The 15190-nt window shown below is 42.6% G+C and overlaps 1 protein-coding gene across 9 annotated transcripts in view; it reads right to left on the bottom strand.

Annotated features, from left to right (window-relative positions):
* The window catches only part of XDH (xanthine dehydrogenase), a 107698-nt gene that overhangs the window by 92299 nt on the left and 209 nt on the right, over nucleotides 1–15190 (bottom strand). For 2 of the 9 annotated variants that reach the window (XM_088161099.1, XM_088161097.1), the window contains exons 1-2: nucleotides 14134–14590; nucleotides 5617–5671 (exon numbers count right to left, since the gene is read on the bottom strand). The exons of 1 other annotated variant lie outside the window; for it this stretch is intronic. The gene's annotated coding sequence lies outside the window, so the exon portion shown is untranslated. 6 more of the 9 variants (XM_088161100.1, XM_088161094.1, XM_088161101.1 and 3 more) reach the window with 6 other exon arrangements.

Consider the following 15190-nt stretch of genomic DNA (forward strand, 5'->3'; position numbering starts at 1 on the left):
GGAACTATCTACTAAAAGTATACTGACCCTTCACCATTCCCTACCACCTGGATGGCCAATGTGATGGGGCAGCTACTTGTCCTGAGTGTTTCTTTGATGAGGAAACTTTTCTGCTGGAAAATGGGCTAAAAGCATGAACTGTTTCTAGCCAGCAAACCACATTACCCTGGCAGTAAGAACAGAGCTGGATTTCGTTCAAGACCATGCATGGAGTCCAGGGTTCTGTGTCCCAAACCTGATAACATGGACTAAGAACTTGAACTATTTCAGGCTACCACATGATCCTGACATGTTAACAACTTGGGCTGTTACTGAGTTGGGTTAGATTCAAACCTATGGGCGAAGGTAAAAGGTTTTGTGTTCTGTTACTAGAGCCAAACACTCTGTTTTCTTACTCGGCTTCTTTCATGACAGGGTTTTCCAAAGCATTTAGAAAGCACTCGTTAGTGCTTCACTCTGTATAAGTAATGTAATAATGGGGAGAGTGATGTGGGAGGAGGGACATGGTGGGCAGGAATCATTATCCAAATTAGGTGTTAAGCTTTGGCTTCTGCCCCTACCTTTGGTGAAGGTTACAAGGATTAGTGGAGAGAAGGAAAGGAACTTCTGTTTCTAGAGCATGACTATGAAAATAGACACACTGGTAACTATGAACAAAATGGAAAAAGTAAATACAGTCCATGAAGTAACACCATCGGGAAAACAAATGTTCTCAAAGAAAAAATTTCAGAAAGTGCATAATTCTCTGCAGCATGAAGCATTGAGAGCCAAGGTCTGTTTTTTTGGAAAAGTTCCTTTGCATCTGGATCCCCATCAGACTTGGAAGAAGAAAAAGTCTAGGAGGGCTGTGGTTTGGAGTGCGCCGGCACTCTCATTGCAGATTGTTCCGTTTTCTTTGTAATAACAGCAGAAGTTTCCTATCTGACAGAGAAGCCCCCATTCTCCTCTGTCTCATCTGAGATGTATTTTGCCACAGTCCAGACAATGAGGAATAGATAGAAAACAAAATCAGGAGCTGAATATTGATTCCCACACGAGAGTCAAATCACATATGCTACTTTTTGCTGTAGCACTAGGCGCTGCTCACCTCAAGGCGAGCTTTTGCACTTCATGTGTGAGAAAGAGCTTGACACAGAAAGCAGCAGAAACTGGACAAAAAGATCAATTCAATCCCTGAGAAAAAAATATTGTGGCGTATTGTGATGACCTCATGTTTCAAACAATGACACAACAGCTGCTAGCTATGTCAGACTGTTGCATTGTGTAGCATGCACCTAAGAATGGCAATCGCACTGTGGAGTATTTACATGTGAAACATTAAAGAGCATCTCCCATTCTGTGATCCACCTCAACTCACGTGTGCTGGCAATGCTGCCTTACAGCTTGGAACAGCTGCAGAATTCCACAGTCAAAAAGTCATTGACAAACTGCATCTATCTTATGTGAGTAAAGAATTTAAGTAAGTTATTCTTGTCACTTTTCCTCCTCTAAGGGGAAGTCTGCATGAACTGAAGACGTGAGGCTCTTTTTGGCATTGTCAGGAATAATCCTTGAATATAGTGAAAGGTATTACAAAACAAAACAAAGTTTGTTTCAGTTATAAATTCCTGAGAACACCATTGCCAACAGACTGCGGAACAATTTTTGTGTTTAGGAAGTGATACATAATTTAAAAGTCATACTCTTTGGCATGACAAGGGAAAAAAAAATCTGCAGTTTATTGTCTTTCAGATTCTAAATATTTTTTCAGTCTGGTGGTAAACCAAACACTTTTATGCATTTGTTGACACATCCAGTGCATTTGGCAATGTGCAAAATCCTTCTTATTTGGGTCAGACAAGTGTCCTCAAAAACAAGGCAACCCAGCAGGCCTTCCAAGCCAGACTGTGCCAGACTCTGTTTGCCCTGGTTCGGTGGAAGTGACTGCTAACCTACAGCAAGCCCTGCTCTGCACCAGGGCTGTGGCCTCTGCAGGGAGCTGGGCTGCCTGGCTCAGCCTCCTCATTCTCTTCCTGATGACTCAAGGTCAGACCCCGGAATCCACTGCCCTCCAAGTGGGGTATGCCAAGAGGCAGCACTCTTCATGAGCTCCCTATCACTGCCTCTTGGCCCTGGCCCCAGAACTGGCTGATACTTATTTGGCAATACCCCCTTATTTCATGCCTTCCTGCTAGAAGTCACAGCGGAGAGACAGAAAAACAAATGGGCCATAAGAGCAAAACCTCTCTCTTCCCAAAATATAAATCTGTGCATAAGAGCCTCTGGAGCATGTGTATGAACCTAGTGCATGAATTGGTGGAATGAACTGCTCTTATTTATTGTACATGAGAGATTTATCTCCCCCTTTCCCCTCCAGGTACAGACTATCATAAAGAAAAGGAAGGATTTAGATCCTCTCCCACCAGGCCCTTCCCTCCTTCCCTGCTCCATTCTCCCCAGTTGCTTCTTTGTGTCACTGATAGTCAATCTGACATGAGAAGCTGCTCTCTCATTTGGCTGGTAATTGTACCTCCTTTAGAGAGGAATCTCATTTTACAGAAGTTCAAGAACTGAAGAGTTTATCCTGGTTAGCAAGTTTGTTATCTTCAATGCTCTAACTAAAGGCAGCTGAAAAGGAAGATGGCACATATCTATGATGGAAACTCTCCACAGGCTTGAAAGAGGCTTGAAAGATGGATTTACAAAGCATTTCCTAGGCACCACATGAATACACCCTTTCTTTAAAATTTAGCAGGCGGGATCCAAAGACCAGATATGTTTATAGATACAGACAGAATGATGATAGCTTTTAAGATCTCAGACATGGAGATACAATTCTCCAAAACTGGTGATTGAATCAACTGTTTCATGTCTCCAATGTAACCTTATGTTGCACATTGTCCTCATTCATTTGGCTAGAAGTGTTTCTTTGAGAAACAAACCCGTAAATTCACTTAATAGCCGTGAGATTCATATTGCCTTGTCTTTTTCTTGCTTTATCATGTATGTCACTGTACCAGCTCACTTGGATGAGCAACTGGCTCATTTTAGGTGTGTGCATGGTAAGATCCTAAATGTAGTTTTGAAGCTGCACTTAAGCAACAGCACTATAGAGATATGAGGTGCAACCTGGGGAAAAACAGCTGTCAAAAACATCCAAACCAAACAAACTCAGCCCATTTTTCTTAATGACAAAGACACAGATGTTGAAATACATTCATATTTACATCAAACACGTATCACATAATTGAATGCCTCAGTTTGCAGCATACATAAGCAGTGCTCAGCACACGATTTCTCTCACTGCCACTTTGGTACTGGCAGCCAGGCAAACCCCGACATACAAACACCTTTTCCTCTCCAACACTACACAGCCGCTGCATTTGTTGAATTTGCTCTGTGGTGTGTCTTATCCCAATGGAAAGTACTTCTGATCTTTCTCTCCAGAGGCAAGGCACAGCCTTAGCACCACACACATGTGCACACTACGGGGGAAGCAAAGGAGCGTGAGAGTTGACAGGAGTTGACAGGTGAGGGTGGTGGGAGAACAGGATCAGCGTTCTGCTGCAACACTTAGCCACCAAACCCACCTGGGGCCAACCCTACACTGCCCACCAAGCACAGGAAAGACAATGTCCTGTGCCACAGTGCCAACATGCCCAAGAGGAAGCACTGTGGGCTAGGCATTTCAATTGTATTCCTGAAAGGGATGCACTGAAGCTAAGGAAGTAGATGGGGTGAAATCTTGTCCTAATCATGTTAACAAGAGTATTGCGTCTTCAGTGGAGTTAGGCTTTCTCTGCATGGAATCTACCAGAAAATCCCAACACTCACTTGTATTTTCTTATTTCAGGATGAAAATTAGGTACAGCACATATTGCACTCACTGGTGTACAGCTGTCACCGTGGAAACCCTGTTCAATAGAGTGTGAAAACTTTTACAGGACTGGCTGGGTTCATAAAGTGTTGAGCACCATTTTCCCCCTATTAATTTTATTACAGGTACTATCATTCAAAAATTAGGCAATCTAAGTGTGTACAAATAGCTGTAATTATACACTCAGCAGCCATGTATGTCTCTAAAACAAATCCTGTACCGTATTTTTCAATTAAATTCAACTCTTCAAACATACCATGATGACATAACAAGAACTTCTGTATTTTTCCAAGAGTATACTAATTATGTTTTCCACTGCAACATTCTAGGAGTAGAAGTGCTCCATTTTGCAAATGGGGAAAGCAGGGTACACAGGAGTCACAGCTTGTCAAAACCATGCAGCCAAGTCCTGGCAGATTCAGGAATGGAATCCATGAGTCCTGACTCTTTAGTTTCCCCGCTCTGATCACCAGACAACACTCCCTTCCTCTGAAATAGGCTATTTTGATTGAAAACAGATGGTGTACATTTTTGGCATAGTGTTTTTAAAGTATATTAAAATGCTCTGAATGAATACGTGCTTATATCATACCTATGTATGTATACATGCATATACATGCATACTGCATCTCTGCACACAGAAATAGGTATGAGTTAAGGACATATTAATTTACATATATCGTATGCAAATGTAATGGATATGCTGAAAGATACTTAAGTGTAGCTGGACAGCTGACATACCTAAACACATAAGCTGTAGTCTTCAGTGATGTTGTAATTACACACTATGTATTCTCCCTCTCTAAGCAACAGATTTTATGCTCTTGATGGAGTGTCCACTTTGATGTAATTCACACATTGAAGTTTTTTACCATTTGATGAAAAATGTTAGTGTTATTTCTGTAAGGGTTGAATCATATCCTTTTTCATTAGCTACAGGACCAACCTCCATCCTAGCTGAACAATGCCTTTAGCGGGCACTGCCTGCATTTGTGGTGTTGTGGGCTTTTCCTGCAGCTGAGTTATGTCTTAAATATCATACTTATCTTTTGGATTTGCTCCTTCTGCCATAGTATTTGCCCTTGAATTAAGTCTTCTCTAAACAGTTTGTTTTCAGCTAAGGACTGGCAAACCCTGGATTTGCTGTCTGTCAGGATTAAGATTTTCCCACACATCCTATCCTGGAGGAGATGCCAAGGAACAGTTTTTACTTAACCAATTCCTCACCTGCAGCCTTAGGTCAGGTAAAGATGGGCTGCCATATCAACGGGTAAACACCTCAGGAGACCTTTGCCAGGGTTGGAAATCACCAGAATGGGCTTGTATTGCTTGTTCTCCTGTGCATTCCCAGAAAAGATGAGAAGGTGGTCCTTGAAGGCCACACACATGGGATAGGTCTTAGTTACAACCCTCTTTCCACAGTCCCTCCCCATTGACTGGATTTCTATTTCTTGTATTGGTCGACTGGATTTTCCTGTTCACTTATCGCAAAAGAGGTAAAATTTTAGCCTTCAAATCCACAGTCATACGGGGGGAGTTGAAAACAGCTCATTCTTCAAGGATATCCTTCGTCTGCACCTCACACCTCACACCTTATATGCACAGAAAGTGAGTCAAAATTGGGGGTGAGATTAGAATTTGGGAATTCTATCCTTGCAGAAAAGGGACCCAAGCAAAACCAGTTATTTTTGTCTGTGCTAATTCCTTCTGGACTGACCTGTGAGTGTATAACAGAAAAAGGAAACATTGCTGATACTCACTGCTCTTCTGTCTTTTTTGGTTCTAAATCCGCAGAACTCGCAAATCAGGAAATGCCTGCAAAAAGGTTTTGAAGAGGTCACAGAAGCAGAAGTATGCTACAGTGTTGCTTTATCTATGGATAAACAAAATATGATCATTTATTATAAAGAAAAAAGAGCTTGATCTCTTTCAGAACTGTAGGTTAAAATCAACGAAAAGTAGCATCAGTGTTTTCTGGTTTCACACTCAATGCTGTAATGTGTACTAAAATCTCCACAATTGTGTTTATAACATCAGGTAGCAATTGCAAATGGAGAGTACCCTATCTCTGCTCTTAACTTGCACAGGATGGATTAGCATGCTTGTATTTTCCTGTCTGTTATGCTACCAAACAAATATTCTGGCACAATCCATTCTTAGTAAATATTTTTTAATGCTAATTTCCTCTGTATCAAAAGATACAGTAAACATATGTACTCAGGATAACTCTCTTGCAATTCAATACACTAAGCTACTTTGCTCTAACTTTGCAAAACTAAATATAAATTTCCAAGTAGAAAAAAAGTGTTAAAAGGAAAGTCTGTTCTTGCAAACTATTATGTGATAACCAGGCCTCTCCCATATCAATAAAGCTCTCCACAGTGACACACTTGCCCTTTCTCTAGCCATTTTCTGCCAGGTAGGAATAAGAGAAATGCAAAACAGCCTTAAAAGCTCCATTATCTGATCAGAAGAAACTCTCCCAGTACAGGTCAGGCACCAACTGACAAAGATGTTGTTCCATTTCCCTTTTAATAAGCCATTCCAAAGAGGGATTTTTTCAGGCTTCTGTATGGCATAAAGGCAACAGCCTGAACAAAATCTGCTGGATTCACATCCTACAGCAGGCCAGTGCTGCCAGGATGATGAGGCTGCTTGAAGGCAATACAGCTTGAGGCACTCTGGAATGCTGGTTGCATGCAGTGCTGGATTTTCTTCCACTGGTTCCGATGGGATTCAGACTACTCTCTTGCCATTTAAAGTGGAAGTGGGCTCTCTGTTAATATGCTGCCTGATGTTTTTTCACAAATACTGAATACAGTCCAGAAACGAAAGAAAGTCATAAGGAGAATGTAACATGCAATGTATATCCAATATGCAGAAGCTTATTTTCTCTACAGCATTTTCCCTCTTCCATGTTCTGAATTTTTTCATTTTCCCTCACTATCTCCTTATCTTCACCAGTCAGAATAGATACCCTATGATAAACATGTGCAGGAAACTAAGCCCCAGAAAACTCCATCATTAGCCTGAGACTACTTGGTGAACTGGCTGGAGATGGGAAAACTGCCCAGCTCTCTCAGTAATCCACCCTTGGCCCCAGTTCAGCAGAGCACTTAGGTACTTGTTTAACTTAAGCAAGATACAGTGCTTCAACTGTGAATCACAGACCTTTTTATTATTATCACTTTTGCTGCAGGGTGAGGGAATTCAGTCTTAGGAAAGGCCTTGAAGCAAACTGGAGCAATAAACTGAATAACCTGCAGCTCTACACCTGGGTCTGTCAGTGTTTCTGACCAGAGGGAGAATGAGGTTCAGAGACCTCGGCCCAACTAATTTTCTCCTGTAGGAGACAGCAGTGAGATTAGTGACTGTAGGATTGCTGCTGTGTAGAGCTGTGCTAGCCATAGCTGAAAGTTAATTATACATCCACTCACCACTTCCCTCATTATTCAGTCAAGGAAAAAAACTTCTCTTTGTTGGAAAAGCCAAAAGAACAGCTGATGGTAACTGTAGTTTTTTAAGAACACATAAGTATGGCTATCACTCTTCATTGTAAAAATACAAATCTTTCTAACATCTTCAAAAATCTCTTTTCACTACCAATTTCCACTGGAAAATTGGAACCCAAATTTCATGGCCTCCAAAATCCTGTGCTTCAGGAGGAAGCCAAAAAAGTGATGGCAGCAAATGCTGGACTCCAGGTGATGAATATAGCTGGACCCTGCTTCCCCCTGATGCACTCCACGTGGAAATTGTTGGTGTTCTGAGCTAAAAGGGGAATAAAAGGGTTTGAGATATAGCTGTATTATGATTAATGTTTCTATGACATTACTTGACTGAAGTTTCAGAAACATTCCATTTCAGTTAATGATTTTAATTCGCCTACAGTGTGTTTTGGCATAGTTTGGGATGTTAAGGGGAGGCAGCAACATCTCTGTGGTTAAGTCTGAAGCTAGCTTCTGTTATAGCACCCTGTTTCCATCCCTTCATCATAACTTTGGCTTGGAAAGTTGCTTGAGTCTGAAGCTTGCCAGGTCTATTTTAGTCACTTTTACAAAAACTGAGGAAAACCAGCCAAATTACTTTCAAGTTACGAGTTGCCAGAACTTACTTTGATTGGAAATATTTGCTTTTAATTAGTACTTTTAGTCCTTGTCTTCACTTTGATTGACTGACTGAGTTGAATTAATCCATAGTAACATTCCTGCCTTAAGAAAAATTCACTGTCACATAAACTTGTCCTCTGAATGACTGTGGCTGTAGAGCAATGTCCTTTTCCTGATCTGTGCATGCACCACTGGGAGATTTTTGTCCATGACACAGCCTCTGGTGCTTGTCATTGCCTATATTCTGGAGGCTGCCCCTCCTTTTGATGTCTAGAGAGGCCTAAGCAAGGCCCAGCTTATTTCAGCCGAGGTGAGCTGGGTTACCTGAAACAGTGACAGAGTGATGCATGGCTAACCTCACCCTCCTGTATGGATGCAGGAAGGGAGCACTCTTGCCAGCAGATCTGCTCTCACCTCTCAGGGAGGTTCCATTCACTGAGGGAGCACTATCAACAAAACAAAGCTGTACCACTGGCCAGCACCTCCTCCTGCAAGGACAATTATTCCCAGTGCTATCCACACACGAGGATCCGAGCCAGCATTCTGTTCACACTTTTTGATTAAACTAGTACAAATATTTGCCTTTCTCTACCTCAAAAGCCACTTGTAATCACACTTCTAACCTTTCCATATAATAAAATATCTTAATTTGTGCGGTGACAGTTTACAAAGAAATATGGTTGACATCATGCAAAGATATAAATGGCTCTTATTTTTCATAAAACTAAGTCCAAACAGTTTTGTTTGTTTCAGAAGGAATTGTGAGTTCACTTATGCTCTTTCTGAGATCAAGGAGGCTTATTTGGCTTGGGTTGAGTGGGATCATTACTGAACACTACATAACATTTTAACTGTTAGATTAGATGTTAGGAAGAAATTCTTCACCACGAAAGAGGTAAAGCACTGGCACAAGTTGCAAAGAGCTGCAGATGCCTCATCCCTGGAAGAGTTCAAGATCAGATTGGATAGGGCTTTGAGCAATGTGGTGGAAGGTGTCCCTGCTCATGCAGAGGGGTTGGAACTGGATGATCTTTCAGGTCCCTTCCACCCCAACCATTCCATGGTTCCATGATTTCAGTATTTTCTTCTGTTTCGGAGGTGACGTGAAGTTGCCCTCCGAGTGGCAAGAGGACTTTACTTACAACAAATGTTGTCCTCAACTGTCTCAAATTTTACAGAGCACTTCATTTTTTCTCTTAGTTTTCACTGCAGAAGGAATCAATCTGCAAAATGTAGTACTGGAAAACAATGAAAGTGCTGGTTTCTAGGCATTGTTACCTGTGCTACTGCCATCACCTACTTAAAACTGATTGCAAATTTAATCCATGAAGGGAGAGGTGGGGCTTGCTACCTCTCTTTCCAAATATAATTTAGCAAACAAACTCAAAATGCCAGCTGTTGATAAGCCACAATATTGTGATTTCAATCTGCAGACCATGCTGCAAGTGTCTCTTTGCATTGTGTCCTGCCTCTGATTATAACAGACCTCTGCCTGAATTACATCTGCTGTCATCATCTGTATCTATTCTCCCAATGAAATATGTATTTTATTTTTGTATTTAGTTTTGATGTTATTTCTGCAATTAAGTTAAAAATAAGCAACATAAAATAGAGGCACCACTGTTTTCAATATACAATATTTTTTCATTAAAATTCAAATAAACCAAAACAGTACTTTGAAACAACAACTGAATTGGTCAGACCTCTAATCTGAAAATGCCACAACCTTGGGGAAATGGAGATCTGTGTGTGATCTCTTGCACTCTCTTTGTAATAAGCTAGGCACTCTGAGCCTTTCTCTGACATAAAGTTAATCCAGCTCCATCCACACAGGGTTCACATTCCAAATTAGGCTCTTTCTGGTCTTGTTTTCATCTAAGTACAGAATTTGCTGGGTTTTACAAGTAAGTATCTTTCCCCCTCCCTCTTCACAAGCTTGCCTCCCTCTTTCTTGCCAAACTCCCTGCCCTTGACTTCCCCTTTCTAAATCACTCTTCCTTCCCATATGATTTCCAAATTAGTCATTGGGTTCCCTCCCTCTTTCATCTATCCCATTCTTCCTCACTTCATCCTGTTTCCTCACCCAATCAAAGATCTCTTAGTCACCAGTTTCCTCATTCCTCATCCCTTCCATCAATGTTACTTACATGACTGTAGCTTTTTTTTTTTTTAACTCATTTTCACAGCGAGATGCTCACTGAATTAATCTCTAAGTACACCCTTTTAATGAAAAAATCGTCCATAATACAACACTGAGTGTTCACCAGCAGAAGAGGTGAGAGCAACGGACATTGAAAGAGGCTCTAGAGCAATGGACATTGGAAGCCTTGATTACGATCAACAGAATCTATGAACCACTGCAAAGAGAGTAGGTTTAGAAGCAGCTCTCGTGCTGAGTTATTGCTCTTGTGAGTTGAGCAACACTAGCTTTGTATAGGCATCAGCCAGATAATGTAAATGCATCCTTTCCTTTTGTACTTTCCTTTTGAATCAATGGATTATCTGCACGTGTGGCAGCGGCAAAAATTTGCATCCATCCAGTTTCACGAGTAAATATGTGGTCTTCCTCAGAACTCTTCAGTTTAAGAAGCCACTTGACCTGACAAAGAATTCTATGTTATTAAATATCCTCATTTAAGGGAGTGAATTATCTTGAGGAGAGTTCAACTTTCGAAGATGGCATAACACAGGTAACAGATTCTGGACAGAGTGGAATAAAACATCAGCAAAGACAGAGAAATCCACAGGAAAGAACCAGATTATGGAGGGACTGAAGGCTTGAAGAGTTGCAGACAATTACAGACTACAAAAACAAGAGAGAAAATAAAATAACAGTCTTAGATTTATGTTACTGAAGAAAGGAAAATGAAAAAATAATCTCAGACTGCTACACTGGCATTAATTAAGGTTTACAGAAGCCCTAAGAGCTTTGGCAGCCTTGACCCCACTTTCACAGGAAGAAAACAACACATTGAGAGATGAAACAGCATTGTTAGAGTGCAAACACAGGGTCCTATTTGGAGGTCAGAATGAGACGTGACTTTGGTCAGTTCTTAGTCTTCATCATAAAAGCAGGATTAAAATTATAGCAATTTCACGCAGTTATAAATGTAATTCCATTACTTCCTCTCCTCTCCTTTAATCACAGAGGTTCTCTTGTTTCTGTTCAGAGCACAGCACCCCTGGACACTTCAGCAGGGTCAAGCCTGCTTCATTCTTCACAGAAAATTGTATGTTGGTGGTGGCCACATTCTCATTAGTTTTAAATGAAGACTAAAACCAGGGGGATGAGGCCAGGACAGATCCAGTGTAGTAAGATCAGCATGATGCAATTTCTCTCTGAGGTAAAATTATTCCATTCAGCCATTCACAGAAAGTCATTAAGACTATAAATAAGACTCCAAAGACCAATAAAAGAAGCATGAGGGAAGAGAAAGATAATTCCATATTTATAATGCCTATATATATAAGCATTTATGATCATTGTTTTGGGATTAGGTAAATATTAAGCATCAATTTTGCCAGGTATCATTTAGTGCTTGTAGTTGGAATTTTCTGTAGACCTCACAGGAGAAACAGGTCTTGGCAAGGCAGTTAGAGAGGGGAAGAACAGCAGATTTACAAGTCTTTAAAAATACTAAAGTGTGTTATTAAATGCATTATCATTATTATAGGTACTGAGACTAATTAAAGTTCTGCAACAGCCATCAGTTTCAGTGAAGAGATCTCTCTGTTAAAGAGATTAAGTTTGCCCCAGCACAAAGATTTATGTGAAACTACAGTGACACAGATGATAGAACAAGCGTTGCTCAATTCACACATGCTGGTCTTCAGCGTCCTCCTAGAGTGCAATCACTGTGTGCTCCATCTGCAGCTACCTGCAATCTCTTCCAATAACCTAAGTTTTAATACAGTTCAGGCAACAGCTGTAGGACCCCCTTTTCAAATAGTACCATCCCATGTCTATAAACACACCCTCCAAATCGGGTGCCAGCACTGTTTTTGCAGAATACTAAAACATTTTGCTTGGGAGATGAAATGCAGTATCAGTACAAACAACACGTGTCTACAAAGTGAAGTTTTAGAGAACAGAAAAGCCTGGATGCAAAATTTTGTCAACACATAAATGCTATTCTTGAATACTTATCCCTAGGCATGTAGTAGATCTACCTGTCACAAGCATTATTCACCTGCTGGGAAGCATGTGGGGTCTCTCTCAACTTTAGAAATGGTTTGCACACCAAAAACAGATATCCACAATACTTCACCAAAACCAACAAACCTTTGTCCCTGAAGACAAAAGGCTATTAATTCTATTTTACCAAGAAAAACTATTGAAACACTCAACGTATATGTTGTTAATATATAAACGACACTGTTTCATGTCCTCCTCATTCCACACTATTCTCTCTGCTGTTATCAGCTTGCTTAGCTTATTGTAAGATATAAATTCCTTATTATCATTAGTTATGTTTTAGGTACTGTAAACATTTGTAAAGCTAAGCAAGAAGATGAAAATATTATCATGATGTTATGAAAACAAGAACAGAGTGAGAAAAACACATGATGATTAGGAAAGATACTGGGGAATATTTGCACAACTTAGGTATATTTTTAGGATAGGGACTGGATGGACGAGAGAGAAGGAATTTCTGCATGTTACATGAAATTATTTTGTTGGCTTTCTAAATATTCTGGGCTAAAGTCTTTCTTATAAGGCAGGGAAAATATTTTTCCATCCCATGGGCGTACTGTGAGAATTACTCATCTGGTACCTAGATAACTGCCAGCAAATAAAAGTGCCACCAGTCATTGTTGATGTTACCTGTTCCTTACAGCTCCTGTGGCATGACAGCTGACTACAGCCCAGTGGGTGTATCACCAGTTGTTATGCGGATGCCTTTTTTTATTTCTGGACAGGCTATTAAACAAGAAGAGAAGAAAAAATTCCTGGATTTTGTGTTCAACTGCAGCTTACATGGTTTTACCTGTAGCCTCGCTCAGGCTGAAAAGAACACTGAAAAGAACTGGCTTGATGTGCAACTTCTGTCAAGCGATGTTGGCAGAAACAAGGGCTCAGTTTTAAAACCAGAAACACAGGGAAAGTGACTGCCTTTGCTGGGTATCCATCCTTGTTTGCAAACACTTGGTCTGCAATTAAAACAAGGAAAGACTTTATAATTGGCAAAGGAAAACACAGTAAGCTAAGTAAATAAGTGAAATATCCACACCTATCGTATCTCTGGCATTGGTTCTTCAGTTCACTTCCCTACCAAGCAGTGCCAAAGTCCAAGGAGCTAACATCCCTTTAACTCTTCAGTCTTCTCCATTTTCCCTGTGCAGCCCTATTAATGGTTAATCTAAGCTCAGGATGAAGTGTGTCCAACCCTTATAGGAAGTGCTATCTGATCTAGGCCACCTACCCCTGCAATAGCAATTTATTTTTATTGCTGTCATCAGACATCCCCCACCCCCAGCTTCAATCCCAATTTCCACAAGTTCAGCAGAGAGCCAGCAGGAAATGCCTTACTCTCACTGTAAAACCGCTTCTGTGCCACAGCTTTGGAGCAGGCTCCTACCACAGAGGAGCAGTCAAGGACCAGCAGCACCCCAGACCCTGGCACAGGGCTCTTGTCATACCAAGGGTGTACTCCAGCACAGGAAGGAAACTCCTTCCTTATTAGTTTAATCCTATATTCTACCCATCACAAGCTCACTTACAGTTGTAGTGGCTTCTAACATTTCTTGGAGGGTTTTTGCACAAAAAGCTTTTAGAATTAATTCTCTGCACATTTCTTCATTCTCCAAGAGTCTGCTCTGCCATTCTGCATGCACAGGGTGGGAGTCACTGTCCACTCTAGCTTCACACCAGTGACTTTACATACAGCTGAGTGATTCTGAACAAACATATGGGACTTTAATCATATTGTGTATTACATCTTACTGGGTACGTAAGACTGTTGATGTTTTATATCAGCTGGTGACAAAAAAGAAGTGTTAAAAGAAGTTAAAAAAAAAAAGTGTTATATAAATGCTTGGTATGGCAAAGCCCAATTGAGGGTCATCTGCTGATTGGTGAACTGAGGAAGCAGACGCCTGAGCTTTTTCCTTCCCTGGGGCTCCAGAAGAACAAGACTTGGCGGGCTTCAGGAGAATGCTGAAGCTCACCTACAGCCAGTGACCTTTGGGGGCTGTATGGCCTTCCTCCCCTTTCTTCTGAGGAAGGACGAACTGAAGTTACACGTTGTCTTAGAGGTGACATTCAATGCCCTGAGCACCACAGCGCATCCCTGACACGTCTGGCCAGGAGAACTGCCACGGTGTGCTGGTAGGCAGCTGCCATTTTCCACTCCACAGGCGGCCCTGCGAAGAGACCAGCGCAAAATCCTTTCATGTGCTTCTGCAGTTGGGTCTGTACCGCCTTAAAATAAAACACGTTGATCAGCAAGAATATCCTCCAGCTCTCTTAAAGTATATAGTTTGAAATGCCCGCGAAAGGAGCTTGTTTCTCCGGCGTGTACTCGGGTGGCACGGCGGGCTCCTCGATGAGGGGAGGCACCTGGCCAGCGCGAACAGAACCGCCAAGAGCCGACGCATTTTCTGTCACGTTTTTAAGGGATCCGGAGTCCCTGCTCGTACCTGGTGCTTGGCAGATCCCCTTGGAAGAGCAGGCAGGCGCCGCTCCCCCTGCCTGCTTTCCATAACCAGGCCGGGATTTTTAATCAAAGGCCTTATTGCCGGGGCGGCGGCTGAGCGGAACCGGGGCAGGCAAGGGCGGCGGCTGCTCGCCTCGGCTCGGGGCAAAGCCCGGCGGGTCCGCCCGGGATAGCCCAGCCCCGGCGCCCACAGCCTGCGGGGAGCTGCGCTGCGGCCTCTCCACTCCCGCCCTCCTCTCCCTCCCGTATCCCTGGGTCCGCCCGTATCCCTGCATTCCCTGCTGCAGCATCCCCTCCTCCCCTCAATCCCATCAGTAGCGGCGGCCCCGGGCTCGGCTCCCCGCGCTGCGGCGGCGCTCGGCGGCGGCTCCCCCCGCCGCGGCCGCCATGTTGGGCTGCTGCGCGCTCGGCGGCGGCGGCGGCTGCCGCGTGTGACCGCGGGAGGGAGGGAAGGAGGGAGGGAAGGAAGGAGGGAGCGGCGGGGGAGAGGAGGGCGCGGAAGCGGAGGGAGGGAGGGAGCGAGCCGGGGAGGGAGGGCGCCGCCGCTACCCCTCCCCGCCGCCCCGCGC

Source organism: Sturnus vulgaris, chromosome 3, assembly GCF_052056855.1.
Source record: "Sturnus vulgaris isolate bStuVul1 chromosome 3, bStuVul1.hap1, whole genome shotgun sequence".
Lineage (NCBI taxonomy): Eukaryota > Metazoa > Chordata > Aves > Passeriformes > Sturnidae > Sturnus > Sturnus vulgaris.